A 15,262-nucleotide genomic window follows, 5' to 3' on the forward strand; every position below is an offset into this window, starting at 1 on the left:
ACCAGAGTGCGACATGAGTTGGCAAGGCAACTCAGTCCAGGGTGCCTAAACCCCCTCCCACACCCCCTGTGGTACCCAGACAGAATGGCACCACTTTGGAGGGCTTCTGTGCAGAAGCCCGCCAAAAGTGGAACAAAGGCTCGACTCGGGTTCAGGGTTACTGAAGTGAACCTAGACGCCATTTTGGCGGCGAGTTCTGGCAAAAAATCCCAACCGGTGAATTTATATTAAATAAATAAACCGGCGGTATCTTTAACATTGCACCAAAAAGTGGTGCATTCAAATCAATGGGAAATCCCATTGGGAAATATTCCGGTGGAATATTTCCGTGGTATCCACTGCCACCAGCCAGAAACTCGGCGAGGGGGAACGGGACAGTACCCCCTCGACAACAGACCCAGGGGCAATCTAATTGCCCCTACCAGTACTTCCACAGTAAGATGGTTTGTACTGCTTAAGTTCCTAAGTTAAGACTAGTAAAGTCAATGGTGACTTTACAGACCCAGGGAGACAGTAGTCAGTCCCAGGGTGTGGAGTCTATGTTTGGGGGTCACTATGACACCCCTGTGTTACTGCACTGAGGGTGCTGTGTAACACACATTCAAAAACCAATGATAGCCTATGGGGAAAAAATACCCCATAGCCCATAAGCACATAGCAAGTCACAGAAACTCTCAAGTCATGTCCAAGAGTGAGGGTAAAAGAGTCTCACTCTTGGCAGGAGAAAAAAATAAACCCCAAAAATCCAGCAAAGCTGCTGGGGGACTCACTAGGTTAGGAAATTCAGCCTAAACAGAGAATTCTCCCTAACAGGTTGGTCTTGGGCTACTCCTTCGGTGTCTCCGGGGCCACCTAGAGTTTGCCTGGATGGTCCAACATCCTCTTGAACGACGATCCTGAGCGATGACTGGTGACTGAAGACGTCAGACACGCCCTTGCCGCCGAGGAGCCCGCTGCACCAGCGCTCCCGGTGGCAGTGGACTCGCGGTGCTTAGCCTTTTGTTGGACCCCCTGCGGGAGGGGTGCCCTCAAAGGACTTAGAAGCACGCTCACCATTCCCGGATCAGGGAGAGGCATGCTCCTGGAACCCGCTCAGTGCAGAGGCCTTGGCCTGTAGCTATTCCTTCAGCAGTCTACGCCGATCCTTCATCGTGCGAGTCGAGAGCTCACGGCAAAACACACAAACTTCCTCCTTGTGTGTCGGGTACAGGCAGTAAAGGCATTGTGAATGTTTATCGGCTATATAAACATTCTGCAGACCGCAGTCGGTACTAAGCTTGAAAAGAGGGGGATTCCTTCTTCTCGTCCGCCATAATCCACGGGGTGTAGGCCTTGAAGAATCTTCTGGAAGCCTCCACGAAGAAACTCTGAAATTTGCCCTTGAGGGGTGCTGAAAAGTCCGATAAACTTGATCCTTGTTAATCAGAAGGTTGATCGATGGAGCACAGTTGCTCGATTGGCTGAAAAATAGAGTAAAATGTGTCCAAAAAGCGAAAACGCAGAAAAAAAGCTTGACTCCCAACACTTGAACGTGTGGTAAAAATCTGAAGATGGCTGCCAGAGGAGGGGATTAGGTAGAGTGCAGTCAATAGCTAGTGGCAGTATGACCCAGAGCTCAGTGATTGGTTGTTAGGAGAAAGACAGTTCAGAAATGAAAAACTGATTTTTTCTTTTACTGAGGATTCCCAGCCTGACGAAGGGGAATATTCATGAGAATGTGAATCCATGCCAGACCCCATGCTGGAGAAATTGCACTTAACACTCACTCTTATAGTTCAATTCAGTGGCAGTGTTGCCTTACAACAATGGCTGGCTAACAAATATAAGTACCAGTAAACAGGTCGGAAGATCTAATTACATAAAGTGAGCAATTGTTTAGGTGGCTTGTTGCATAGAAACAGAAATGCTATTGTTTCATTGCCAGAAAGGCATTCATTTGAGGCATATTGTTTGCCACTCAGTGCGATTAATGATGAAAGCACTGCCACAGATAGCTGTAGCATACCGAAGGTGTCCCGTGCATATATTATATTGTAACACGAGTCGAAGCTGCTTAAAGGCGGCAAGCTTCACTTAGGAGGCGATGCGTCAATGTTTATTTCCTGCCGTGATTCACATCTCGCGTGACGTAGTAAGCTATATCCACGTGGCTCTGTGCAAAGTGTAAATATTTACATTTGCACACAGTCCGGCGTACAAATGTGTATTTTCATCAGATATAATCAATGTTTTGAAACAGATGTCTAACGATAAGCGAGCAAATACAGTAAAATGAGATAAAGGGCACGATTGCTGAAAGTAAACCTCAAATGTTTGCAAAATTTACCTGATAGGTTAAGGTTTGGAGAGAATTAAACTAAACAGTATATTAGGGGAAAGGGATAGCCTATGTAAACATACAAAATACATTTTATTCCATAGAGCATGTATGCAGTGAGAAATTCTCACACCTGTTTGTTAGAGTATACACTTTGGCAAATTGAGAGCTACCATAAGGGGTTGTAGATTGCACAGACCCCTGATTACAACAGATACCATACGTCCAGTACTAGGGTGGCACCTATAGTCAGAGTATTCGAATTTCAATACACAATCAAATAACAGACTAATGTAACACACTTTAGTATAGACAAGCTTGTGATGAGGCATATGGATACCTCTGTATTATTACATGGATTAATAGAAAACACATCGTTAGAACGTTGCACATGCAAAGCAAATTAGTGTGGACCAGATGTCCATAAAAATACAATGAATACTATACTTCATGACAACAGTTGCATTGCTACCTCAATTCAAAACCAAATCATTTTGTGTTGCACATTAAGGCCATCCTTGGTGCCTCTGCATTTACAAATGAGTTTAGATTCCATTTGGAATAACATTAGTGTGCGGTTGCCCCTGCGTTTGTTAGTACTGGCTCTCATTAGCCCTATAAATTGAATTTGCCAAGTGTTCCTGTACGCAAATTCTCAATTGCCTTCTAGTACTCCCAATATAGAGTTTCTTTCAGGTGCATATGATTGCATAAACCAATCTTATGATCTCCCCTCCATGTATAAGGGAGAATTTGTCACAGTTTCCAAGTGCAAATTTGCACATGTTGCATGATCCAAAGCGGTAAAAGCCTGACCGTGGTGTCAACCAATTGGTGCCACTGCTGGTTTCGGATACGTTGCTGCTCAAAAAAGAAGGACAAAGCAAGTTTCTAATGGTTGGTGCTCTAGAATACACAAATTTGGGCTTAGAAGAGATATGGTTAAGTAAATATTTGTTCATGCATAGTAGATACTAATGCTTCTGTACTATTTTGTGTAATGTGTGAGCATCACCTGAGTATTGTGCGATGATATTGGTTTGTTTCTTGGGTTGGTCTGGTGGTTTGGGTTGCAGAACCTCTAACCTTGTACGTTGTTCGATTTTGTCAAGAGATTTTCTGACCAAGGGCACAGAGTATCCTCTTGCTTGAAATCTTGTGGACAGTAGTGCACATTCTGCTGCGAAGTATTTGTCTTAACTACGATTTCTGCGGGACTGAATAAACTCCCCTGCAGGTATGTTGTTGACAGTGGCTTTGCGGTGACAGCTTGAGGCATGGATAGTAGAGTTGACCTCAGTTGATTTCCTAAATGTTTTTGTGTGGATTCTGCTTTCTTCTATATAAATGTGTAGGTCAAGAAAGCCTATGGCAGTGTTGCTGCAGTGCCCCGTAAAGTGTAGACCAAAATTGTGTTTAGGATTCTAGGCATCTGCCGAAAAGTGATAGAGAACCATCCCAAATGAGTAGGATGTCATCAATGTATCACCTCCAGAGAGTCACGTATTTGACTAAAGCCTCGTCATTATGCGCATGTGCATCCTCATATTTGGCCATGAAGAGGTTTGCCAGAAAAGTGCATATTTCGCCCCCATGGCAAAACCTTTGACTTGTGCATAGTATTGGTCATTAAACAAAACAATGTTGTTGTCAAGTGTGAATTGTACAAGAGAATTAATCATGTCGACATGTTGCAAGTAGGATGCAGAATGTTTCCTGAAGGTGAAATCAATTGTCCTGATGGCTAGATCGTGATCAAGTGAGGTGATTAGAGCTGCCACATCAAGCGTGGCTAGCATATACCCCTCTTTCCATTCGTAATCTTTCAGGAGTGACAGTACTGCCGCGCTGTCTCTGAGATGTGAAGTATGATATACGAGGGGAGTGAAAAGACATGTCTGATAGCGTTGTCGATGTATTCAGAAAGACGTTCAGTCGCCCATCCAATCCCACTCATGATCGGTTTAACCTCGGGAAGCTTTACACAGGGTTTGTGAATTTTTGGCAGAAAATATATTGTTGGAATCCTGGGCTCTTTGCAGGACAAGAATTTCCTCCTTCCATCGGTAAGGAGACCTTGGTTGGTGCCATTTGGAAATTTCAGTCTGGAGTGTTGTGATTGATAGTTTATTTGTATAGCGCCTATACACAATGCGTTTCAAAGCGCTTCAAGGAAGGGAGGGAACATGGGAAGAAAATACAAAAGGTGGGGGAGGGGGATTGGAATGAGGGAGGAGGAGAAGAACAGAACAAGAAACTATTTTACTAGGTCTGTCGAGAATTCAGATCGTGCTGGAGGGGGAAGGGGAGTGTGGGGACATAGGGGGAAGGGAGGGAGACAAACAAGCTGCTATCAGATAGGTCATGATGATGTAAATGAAAGAGTAAGAGCAAACAGTGACATTGATATGGAGGTGAGGAGGGGTGGGCAAGAGAATGAGACAGACAAGCGGCTACATTAGTTACAATAAGTTGGACTATTCTCTTGGTAGGGTTACTGGCTAAGATCTTATAGCAGCCTGGTGTTGCTAGATGTGCCAGACCCCATTTTAATATAATCTTTTGTGTTGAATACAACCACATTACCACCTTTGTCAGCCTCTTTGTGTTGGTATCGGACCCTAATGTTTTGAGGGCCCATCTCTCATTCCAACCGAGATTGGGTCTTCTTGCGCGACGTTCTTTTCTAGTGGGATCGAGATGCTTAGGCAGATCGTTAATTACTGCTTGGTGAAAGGGGTCAATGACATCAGTAGCCATCTGAGGCATTAATTTCGCTTTGGGTTTCAATTCTAATAGTGGCAAGTTACTCTGAGGGGCCTGTAGTTCAGTGAGTATCACCTCTCAATCAGTTTGTGCGCTATCATCCAAAGATACGAGATGGGTATTTGCAATGTCTGATATGGAACTGATGATTTTTCTTTTGAGACAAAGGTTTTAACTTTATTTGAGAAAAACCCCTTACATTTGAGCTTCCGAACAAACTTGGAGATCTAATTGGAAATCCACATAGTCAGTGCCACTACTTGGGACAAACGGTAGGCCTTTGTTTAGATTGCACAAAACCACTTATGGTCACACTTTCAGTTATGGGATTTTTGGGTGCTTCATCCACCACAGTCACGCTCATTGTATAAAACACAATACGTGATCTTTTATGGCTCTAGACTGCAATAACTAATTACTGAAACTAATAACATGCATTACTTACCGTAATAGAATTTCTGATTATTTTATCCTTATTGTGACGTGTAGTGTACCCAAGATCCCTCACGTGCTGTGGTCCCTCCGACTGTATTTTTTCTGCCATGAGGGAGCCCAAGGCTATAGTGAGTGAGTACATGAAGAGAGAGAAGTAGTAAGACGTCTATGTTCCTTCCACCCCGAGCGGGGAGGCAGGGCGGGCGCATGTGAATCTAAGCAGATACAATCATCAGAAATGCTATTACGGTAAATAATGCATGTCTTCGGATGCTTGTTAATCTGCTTAGAATCACATGCTGTGCATAGACCAGCGAGCAATACCCGGAGTTGGAGGTGGGTTTTCAGAAGGAACAGTAGAGAAAAGAGGTCTTTGCACTGCTTGTCCCACCTGAGAATCAGACCTAGAATGAGTGTCTAGGCAATAGTGTTTTGTAAAGGTGTGTACAGAACTCCAGGGTGCCTCTTTGCAAATGGACTCAAGGGGAACATTTGCAATGAATGCTATGGAAATCCCAGTGCCTCGAGTAGTGGGCTCTGGGTTTGAAGGGCAATTCTCTCTTAGCAAGAGTGTAACAGTGTGATGCATTTGACAATCCACCTTGAGATAGCAGATTTAGAGACAGGATCCCCTTCTCTACCAGCTGCCACTGAAACGAAAAATTGGTTTGTTTTCCTCAGTGGTTTAATTCTTTCCAGGTAGAACATGACTGCCCTGCGCACATCCAGTGTGTGTAGGCATTTTTGGCCATGCTAGTGGGATTCTGGAAAAAGGTAGGTAGTTCAATCGATTGGTTCACATGGAACTTCAAGATGAATTTGGGCGCAAATCTGGGATGCGTGTGCAGAACTACCTTATCCCTGTGGACTGTAACAAAGGGGTCTAGAACAGAAAGTGCCTGTAGTTCGCTAACCCTTCTGATAGAAGTGATAGCCACTAGGAAGGCCATTTTATAAGTCAGGTCTTTTAGACTTGCTTTATGCATAGGCTCAAAGGGAGCTCCCATGAGCCTGGTCAAAACCACATTTAGGTCCCCACCCAGGAGCTGGGTGAGAAATGGTGGGGATAAATCCTCTTAACCCCTTCCATAAAGGCCTTAATCACCAGTTTCTTCCACTACAACACCTTTTGTTGTGATGTGGTGTAGGCTGACAATGCAGCCAGATAAACCTTTAGGGAATTGAAGACCAACCAGTGTCCAACAGATGGGTTAGGTACAGCACAATGTGTGTGGGTGAGCATTGGGATTGACACCCTTGGAATTACACCAGATGACAAAATGTTTCCATTTGCTGGTATAGCAATAACGTGTGTTCGGTTTCATAGCTACCCTGAGTATGTCCGTGCACCTCTGAAGGAGCTGTAGGTGTCCAAACTCTATGTCCTCAGGAGCCAAGCTGCTAAATTCAGAGTTTGTGGGCATGGGCTTAGCCCTGTCCTGAGACATGTTGTACGGGCAGGGTAGTTTCACTGGTGGGCAGAGGGACATTTCCATCAGATGAGCGAACCAGGCTTGGCGGGCCCACATGGGGGCCACCATTATCATGGTAACTTGGTCCTGGTGCATCTTGTGCACTATCTTGTTGAGAAGGGGAGTCGGGGGCGGGGGGTTGGGGGGGGGGCTTAGAAGAGAAGCGTAGACAAATTTCCCTGACCACGTTATCCACAGACCGTTCCCCTTGGCATTGGGCATTCTCCGAGTTGCGAACAAGTCGGTCTCTGGGAAGCCCCATTCTGCGAAGACGTTGGAAACAATGCCTTAGTGCAGACGCCATTCGTATTCTTTCGGGCAGAGGAAAATCTCTGCTGAGCACGTCTGCCCAGAAGATTGAGTTCCCCTGGAACCTGCTGGGACAACAGAAACATCTTGTGTCCGAGAGCCCATATCCAAATGTTTTGCGACAGCTTGGAGAGTGAGTGCCCCCCTGTTTGTTCAGGTAATACATTGCTGTAGTGATGTCCGTTAGAATCAGCACTGTCTTCCCTTGCAGTTGCATCTGAAAGGCCTTCAACGCCTTTAACACTGCTAATAGCTCCAGTAAATTTATATGGTTGGACGCTGCCTGAGGGGACCACACTCCATGTGCTGTCTGCTGAAGCAGGTGAGCCCACCCACCCCGTGAGAGATGCGTCTGTCATGAGAGTGGCTTCCACTGCAGGGGTGGTGAAGGTCTTCTCCTTCAAGAGGTTTTCTCTTGACCACCATTGCAGAGAGAGAACGAGGGCTGGCGAGACAACTACCAGATCTTCCCATTGTCCGCTGGCCTGACACCATTGGCTGTTGAGCCACTCTTGCATGGGACACATGCGCAGCCGTGCATGGGGAACCAAGTATATGCACAACGCCAGCATTCCTAGCAAGCGCATGGCTTTGCGCACCATCACTCCCGACTGGCTGTTAGGGAGAATTCTCTGTTTAGGCTGAATTTCCTAACCTAGTGAGTCCCCCAGCAGCTTTGCTGGATTTTTGGGGTTTATTTTTTTTCTCCTGCCAAGAGTGAGACTCTTTTACCATCACTCTTGGACATGACTTGAGAGTGTTTCTGTGACTTGCTATGTGCTTATGGGCTATGGGGTATTTTTTACCCATAGGCTATCATTGGTTTTTGAATGTGTGTTACACAGCACCCTCAGTGCAGTAACACAGGGGTGTCATAGAGACCCCCAAACATAGACTCCACACCCTGGGACTGACTACTGTCTCCCTGGGTCTGTAAAGTCACCGTTGACTTTACTAGTCTTAACTTAGGAACTTAACCAGTACAAACCATCATACTGTGGAAGTACTGGTAGGGGCAATTAGATTGCCCTGGGTCTGTTGTCGAGGGGGTACTGTCCCGTCCCCCCTCGCCGAGTTTTGGCTGGTGGCAGTGGATACCACGGAAATATTCCACCGGAATATTTCCCAATGGGATTTCCCATTGGTTTTTATGCACCACTTTTTGGAGCAATGTTAAAGATACCGCCGGTTTATTTATTTAATATAAATTCACCGGTTGGGATTTTTCGCCAGAACTCGCCGCCAAAATGGCGTCTAGGTTCACTTCAGTAACCCTGAACCCGAGTCGAGCCTTTGTTCCACTTTTGGCGGGCTTCTGCACAGAAGCCCTCCAAAGTGGTGCCATTCTGTCTGGGTACCACAGGGGGTGTGGGAGGGGGGTTTAGGCACCCTGGACTGAGTTGCCTTGCCAACTCATGTCACACTCTGGTGTGATTGGCCCAAGTGGTGAGCCACCCCGCTCACCACTTAGCATGTTTGAGTGACAGCTAGGCTGTATGAATGGGGGTTTGCTGCATAAAAGCAGGGTTTTTGTGACTGGTTCTTCAGAAGTCGCCACAGGACCTAAGAAGCCGAAGAGGGAGAAGCCGAGCCGACATGCCAAGATGACACCACCGGTGGAGCCCTGCGGAACCGCCTCACCACTTTTCCCGACGACAGAGGAGATCTCCCGCCGGAGAGTCTTCTTCCCTTAACTGGTGGGGACAACCAGTTGCCTTCTTTTCGCCGTCCCGAAGCACCTCGTGGCCGCCTTGCCTGTGCCAAGCACCCCGGCAACCGGGATACCACTTTTTACCTCAACCGCGAAAGAGGGGTAAAATCCTTTGTAACCGGAAAACTCCACGGCTGGTCTCATCCCTGGTAGTGCAACGACCTTCAGCTTTCCTCCACGTCGAGATCACCTCTTCCTCTGGACGACGCCGCGACTTGCACCCACTACCAGGAACAACTGCCACTGCTGGAGGATCCTTACTGTGTTCCGCCCGGCTTCCCTTGCCACCGATTGTACGGGGTAGATTTAGCCCTCGGCTCTCGAACCTTGGTAAGCCTGGGACACCCTAACTAAACTTTTCTAAACTTAGTAAAACCTTTTCTACTCACCTGCAAAGACTTGTGACATTGTGTGATCTTGGGCATATTTTCGCCTGGCTCTCTCTAAAGCGGGCCTCGAACCAATTCTCCTTGTTCCACAATAGACTGCCTTTCGAACCTTATGTGAAAAGTGTTTTACCTTGCTGCTTTCATTACTTCTGCCTTTTCCCTCCCTTTTTCAATAACTTGTTGGAGTGCCATCTAACGTTAAGCGCTCACCTTTGTTTGGAAATAAGTGGTGTTAACTTAGACTTGTCCAACAAATGACTAGGGATGTACATATAAGTAATAGTGACTGTGTTTTGACTTACCTTTTTCTGTGCTAGTGTAATTTATGAGTGTGCCTTTGAAATAAATAAGTATATACTTTTACACCTAGCTCTGGTCAGTGTTTGCTTGTACTACTGTGCCTCTGTACCTATTGTGTATCCTCTATATACTGCCTAACTCTTCTTGAGGGAAGTCTGACTGCTCAGCCACAGTTACCACAGTGAATCTGTGTGGTACAGACTGCTACCAAGTGGGTTTACTGCCAACACCTTCAGTCTTAAATCTTTTGCAGTGGTCCCAGAGGGAACTGCACAGGTTTCTGCCTAACACTGGCTACATATTGAGGGATCTGGAAAAGCATGTCCTGAACCCTCTCGGAGGGGAAGACGAGGCCGTCTTCCTTCCGAATTAGAGCTCCCAGAAATTGTTTTGTTTGACTGGTTTTCTTCTAGTTGATCGAGAAACCCAGACTGAAGAGAAGACCTACTGTTTTTTGGGTGTTTGAAAAACATGTGTTGTACAAATCCCCTGTGATGAGCCAGTCATCGAGGTAAGGGTAAACTGGGAGGGATATTCTGCGCAGGTGTGCTGCAGCCAACGCCAGGACCTTGGTAAACACCCTTGGCGCCGAAGCAATGCCGAAGGGGAGTACCTTGAATTGGTAATGCCTGTCCTCTATCATGAACCTTAGATATTTCCTGTGCGCTGGCAACATTGAAATATGAATCTTTCATGTCCAATGTTGCCATGTAGTCCCCTTGTTCCAACAGTGGGATTACCTCCTGTAGTGTTAGTGTTAGTCCTTTTTGGGTACAAGGAAGTACACTGAATAAATACCCTTGTTTACCTGAAGAATAGGGACGGCTTCTATGGCGTCCTTTCCCAACAACGCTTCCACTTCTCGATTCAGGATTTCCAGATGGTCCGGTGAAAGGCTTGGTGGTCTGAATTGTGGAGGTAGGGCGAATTCCACGCAGTACCCGTGGGCGACTGCCTTTATGACCCACTGGTCTGAAGTTATCCCCTCCCATGCCTTGAGGAAATATGTTTAGCGACCACCGACCGGGGAAACATGGGAGGGTACCGAATCTGATGGTCATTTATGACCGCAGGCTGCGGCTCCTCTCGGACTGGGACCTCTACCTCTGCCGCGTTGCTGCCCTCTTGAAGGGTAGTATGCAGGGCTTCCTGAAGTTTGTCCTGTATTGAAACTCCCCATGCCATAGTTACCTTGATTTGCACGTGACTGCCCTCGAAAGGACCGCCGGGAGTTATTACCTCTCTGGGGGGGGGAAGGTCTTTGTGTGATCTGTTGCAGAGACTTAGTCTCATGCTCTTTTTTGGCTGTTTTCAATGCCTCATCAACCGTTTTCCCAAAGAGGTTCAATAGGCTTATTGATGAGTGAGGCCCGAGTTTCGAGTTTAAACCCTGAGGTGCGCAGCCAAGCATGTCTTTTGAGCAGGGTCCTTTGGGCCAGAGACCTGCCTGCTGTTTCAGCCGTGTCCAGAGTGTTCTTTATCACATTCTGGTTCACCTGCCTTCCCTCGGCTACAATAGAGAGAAAGTTTGGACCTGGCGGGTTCTGGGACCTCCTGGAGGCCCTCTAGAGTAGTTTCAATTGAGTGTCAGCATAACTTGCCAACTGCATGGTATTATTTGCTATACGCACAGTGTATGCGGCAGCCGAGCTGACTCGTTTGCCTAAGGCATACAGCCTCTTGGATTCCTTGTCCGGGGGTGCCTCCCGAGTGGCAAGAGGTACCCCTGCCCTTTTTCAGGTGGTAGTCACTACCAGAGAATCGGGGATGGCGTGCCCTTTAATGTATTGTGGGTCGGAAGGAGACGGGCGAAACACTTTTTCCACTCTTGAGTTCACTACCCGGGTTTGAGCAAACCTTCTCTTGGGAGTTGAGGAGGGGAATGGCTTGGCTAGAAGGAGGCTTCTCCTTAAGAATATACTCTACAAAGTCCTGCTCAGCCACAGCCTCTTGAGAAGAGATCTGAAAATGTTCAGCTGCCTTCTTCAACATAGAGTTGAAGGCCCTCTGGTCATCTACAGGCGAGGGCTGACGAGCCGGAGTGGATGGAGGGGAATCCAAACACAATACATCAGTGTCCTGATCTTGATGGGGAAGTGTCCATGGGCCCGTTTTCCCTCATGCTGGGTTTCTTCCCAATTGTCTGTGGCATCTGCCTGTTCCTCCGTTTCTTCCTCTTCATTGTAAATGTTCCTTTAGGTGTCCATGTGGACAATGTCTTCCTGCTGGACGGGGACAGAAGGCTGATCTTCCTGAAAATGAGTAGATTGAAGGTTAGGCTCTCCACAAGACCTTTTTGGGGGAGGATGATCAGAAAAACTGATAATTCTCTCCAGACGGTCCATACACCCCTCGAATTTCTCCCTTGTCCGTTGGGAGGACCCAGGAGGGCCTATGGGTGGAAAAACATCGTCTTCCACCCTACGGTGCCGAAAAGTGTGTCTTAGGGTGTTGGAAAGAGGCTCCTGACTGTCCTCATAAGTATCATGAGAATCGGGGCCCCATGCCATATAAAAAGATTTGTCCGCAGCTTGCCCCATGATTTTCGGCGGAACCGGGATAAGTGGCCACCGCCGCAGTAATTCTTTCGATACTGTCCTCGATAACCGCCGAATATGCGCGAGATAAAGGTTCTGATGGTCTATCGGTAGGTGTTTTACCATCCGCGGCATTAGGGGGCCTAGCAGTCGGTTTTTCGACTAGAGGCCTAGTCATGATTTTTGGGCATACCGTGGCCTTCGGGACCGTCGGATTTCCACGCTTCGACGTGTGAAGCTTTTGGAGTAGCGCCCTTACTTGTTCTTGATTGCCCAGTCGCAAGACGCTGCTGCGGATGCGGGGAAGGCTTTGGAGCTGCACGATCAGAGGAAACCGCTGAAAATTTCGACGGCCCTGTTGGTACTTTCGCCTTTTTCCATGAGGACGTCAAAATAGGCGCTGGGGTTGTGTGCTTAGTGAGATGCGCTTGTACGCCCCAGTCGCCGGGTTTTGTCCCTGAAGTGTGACCAGAGTCAGGCCTTAAAGGGTCGGGGACGAGCGTGGCAGACCTAGAAGTGTCCGCTTCAAGGTCCATTACATCCGCAACTGATGTTTTGTCATCTGAAATGCTCCAGTCACTCTCAGTGGGTGTGGCGGTGGGGGATCCACCCACGACCTACCATACGCGGCCCACCGCTTTACACAGTGCTCCTTAAGGGTCTTAGGCCGAAGGAGTTCACAGGCCGAACACCGCTTTTTGTTGTGATCTAAGGGGAGAAAAGGGTTAGGCATCCTGTGCTCGGCCTTCCAAGGATATATGACCCTACACTAAGGGCAGAACCTAAAAGGAGTCCTTTCCATAGCAAAAGGGGAAGATGACTAGACCAAAAGGGTAAAGAGGGGGAAAGAGGAAAGACATACCGAAAATATGGCCACCCCGACCCCACTCTCCCTACTGTAAAGGTCGTCCAGAAGGCCCAACCATGTGGAAAATCCAGCCGCCGGATCGTAGGCACCGAAATCCACCGCCGCAGACTAATCCCCCCGCAGTCTTCTTCGAAGATGTTCTTATGACCGAAGTGACTTAATGGGGAATAACCAAGTTGGTATAAGATAAACAATGTCTCTTATGTAAGAGCTCTGCTATAGGGCGACCAGTTATCTGGGTGGAAAAAAACAATCAGAGGGACCTCAGCTCGTGAAGGATTTTGGGTACACTGCACGTCACAATAGGGATAGTGTTACAGACACGCCTATGCTGACGCCCCGAAAGACAAGATGCAATACTCTACGGTTACCACTGGATGTCGGACTATATGCACAGCATGTGATTCTAAGCAGATTAACAAGCATCAGAAATCAACTTTCAAAAAGCATGATAGTCATTGTATGGCTATCTCCCCTGCTATTTGAACTAACTTTATTCTCCTTGTCCACTTGTCGCCATTCCTGTCCTTGCCTTCCGCAAACCCTGAAAATGGTAGGTATTGATAATTTCTGTTTCTTAAAATTAAAACCTTTATGTTGAAGAAATAGGACTATTGAACTCATGGCTTTCTAGGCTGGCGCAACAATCCACAACCATCTTGTCATTCCTCAGCATTAGCAAAGCTGACCATAGATGCTGCAGTTATTGCCATTTTCCTTCTCTGTTAACGCATCAGGAGTGGATGCTGGTTCCCACACTTTCCTTTTTCTCAAGCAAATTGATAACAAAATGTACAGACACGTGACCGGTATGATGTAAGTGCAGTGTTCATTGGTTAGCAAATTTGAAACTGGGGGCTTGGTTTCCTCTTCAAAGTCCATTGGATACCCTTCTGGATCTATTCCCCCTTGCCCTACTGCCTCTTCCTCCCCTTCTGTTGCACCTTCTTCCTTGAGATAGAAGTACTGCAACCACGAAAAGACAAACAAGACAATCTAGAACGGAACTCTCAAAGGAGAGTAGACCACTAAGAGAAACAAACGTACCACCAGCACGCAACCCATGGAAATGGATTTCGGAAACCTTTGCGCAAACTCACAAGAAATAGCAACAAAATCAAGGACCACATTCGACGGAGAAACAATGCATCGGTCCTTTAAACCCCCTACAAAAATGCTCCCTAAACATGGCTTCGTGGAATACGAGAGGACATCAACATCTCAACGCCTAGTGACACAAATTTAGGTATGTTCGAACTGATCTGCCTTCAAGAAACATGGTTGGTTCACAAACCAGCCATGGACGGATACGTAATAGAGGCCTCGCCCGCCTGCAAATCCATCCTAGGACGCCCCTCCGGAGGCATACTAACAGCTATCCGGATTGGCTCAGGGATTACACCAAAAGGGAAAATAGCAGAGGGTTATGGAATGCTGACGACGTTGGCTACATGGTGCCACCAAGACTTAACCAGAGATGCTTGGACAAACTCGGAGTTAGGCATAATAAACCTCTACTGGAACCCGGCGAAAACCTGCACTATAGAATTCTGCACCATGGTCGCCAACCAAATTGACGACCTAACGGTGGAGCGGAAAGTACCCAACATCATCATCTGCGGTGACCTGAACTCTAAATGTGAGGGGAGAGTGAAAAACAAACAAAGCCCGAACTCAACGATGGACGAAAGAGGTCGAGCCTGGTCTCTCCTAATGAAATCAAGGAACTTCCACAATGTATCATCACTCCAAGATCGAGAACCACAAATCCCTACGTGGGAAAGACTGAACTCGACCGCCACGCTGGATTACATATTCATCACAGAAGGGCCGATAGCCTATTTCACCGACTTCACGGTGGTAAAAACGCAGGAAAGTGACCACAACCTTCTAAAAATGTCATGGAACGGAACAGCTCCATCAAGACCCTTCTACCCTGCAGTGGTGGAAGCTAACCCACAACAAAACAGGCTTCGCTTAACCCCCGACAATGTAAAAAAAGTTTTTTCTAACATTGCGAGGAAAACCGTCCAAATAACAAAGAGCAAAAGCGACAGACGACCAGAATACGTGTCGCTTTTGGCCCCACACAAAATGAAATTTGCGGGAACAAAAACAGGGAAACCGATGCATATGCATTTTTTCGACACAGAAGTGG

General features: G+C 47.0%; 1 protein-coding gene across 3 annotated transcripts in view; it reads right to left on the reverse strand.

Moving 5' to 3' along the window:
* SLC5A6 (solute carrier family 5 member 6) overlaps window positions 1-15,262 on the reverse strand; it is a 1,144,170-nt gene that overhangs the window by 425,725 nt on the left and 703,183 nt on the right. The window lies entirely within an intron of this gene.

Source organism: Ambystoma mexicanum, chromosome 4p, assembly GCF_040938575.1.
Source record: "Ambystoma mexicanum isolate Mex_15411 chromosome 4p, UKY_AmexF1_1, whole genome shotgun sequence".
Lineage (NCBI taxonomy): Eukaryota > Metazoa > Chordata > Amphibia > Caudata > Ambystomatidae > Ambystoma > Ambystoma mexicanum.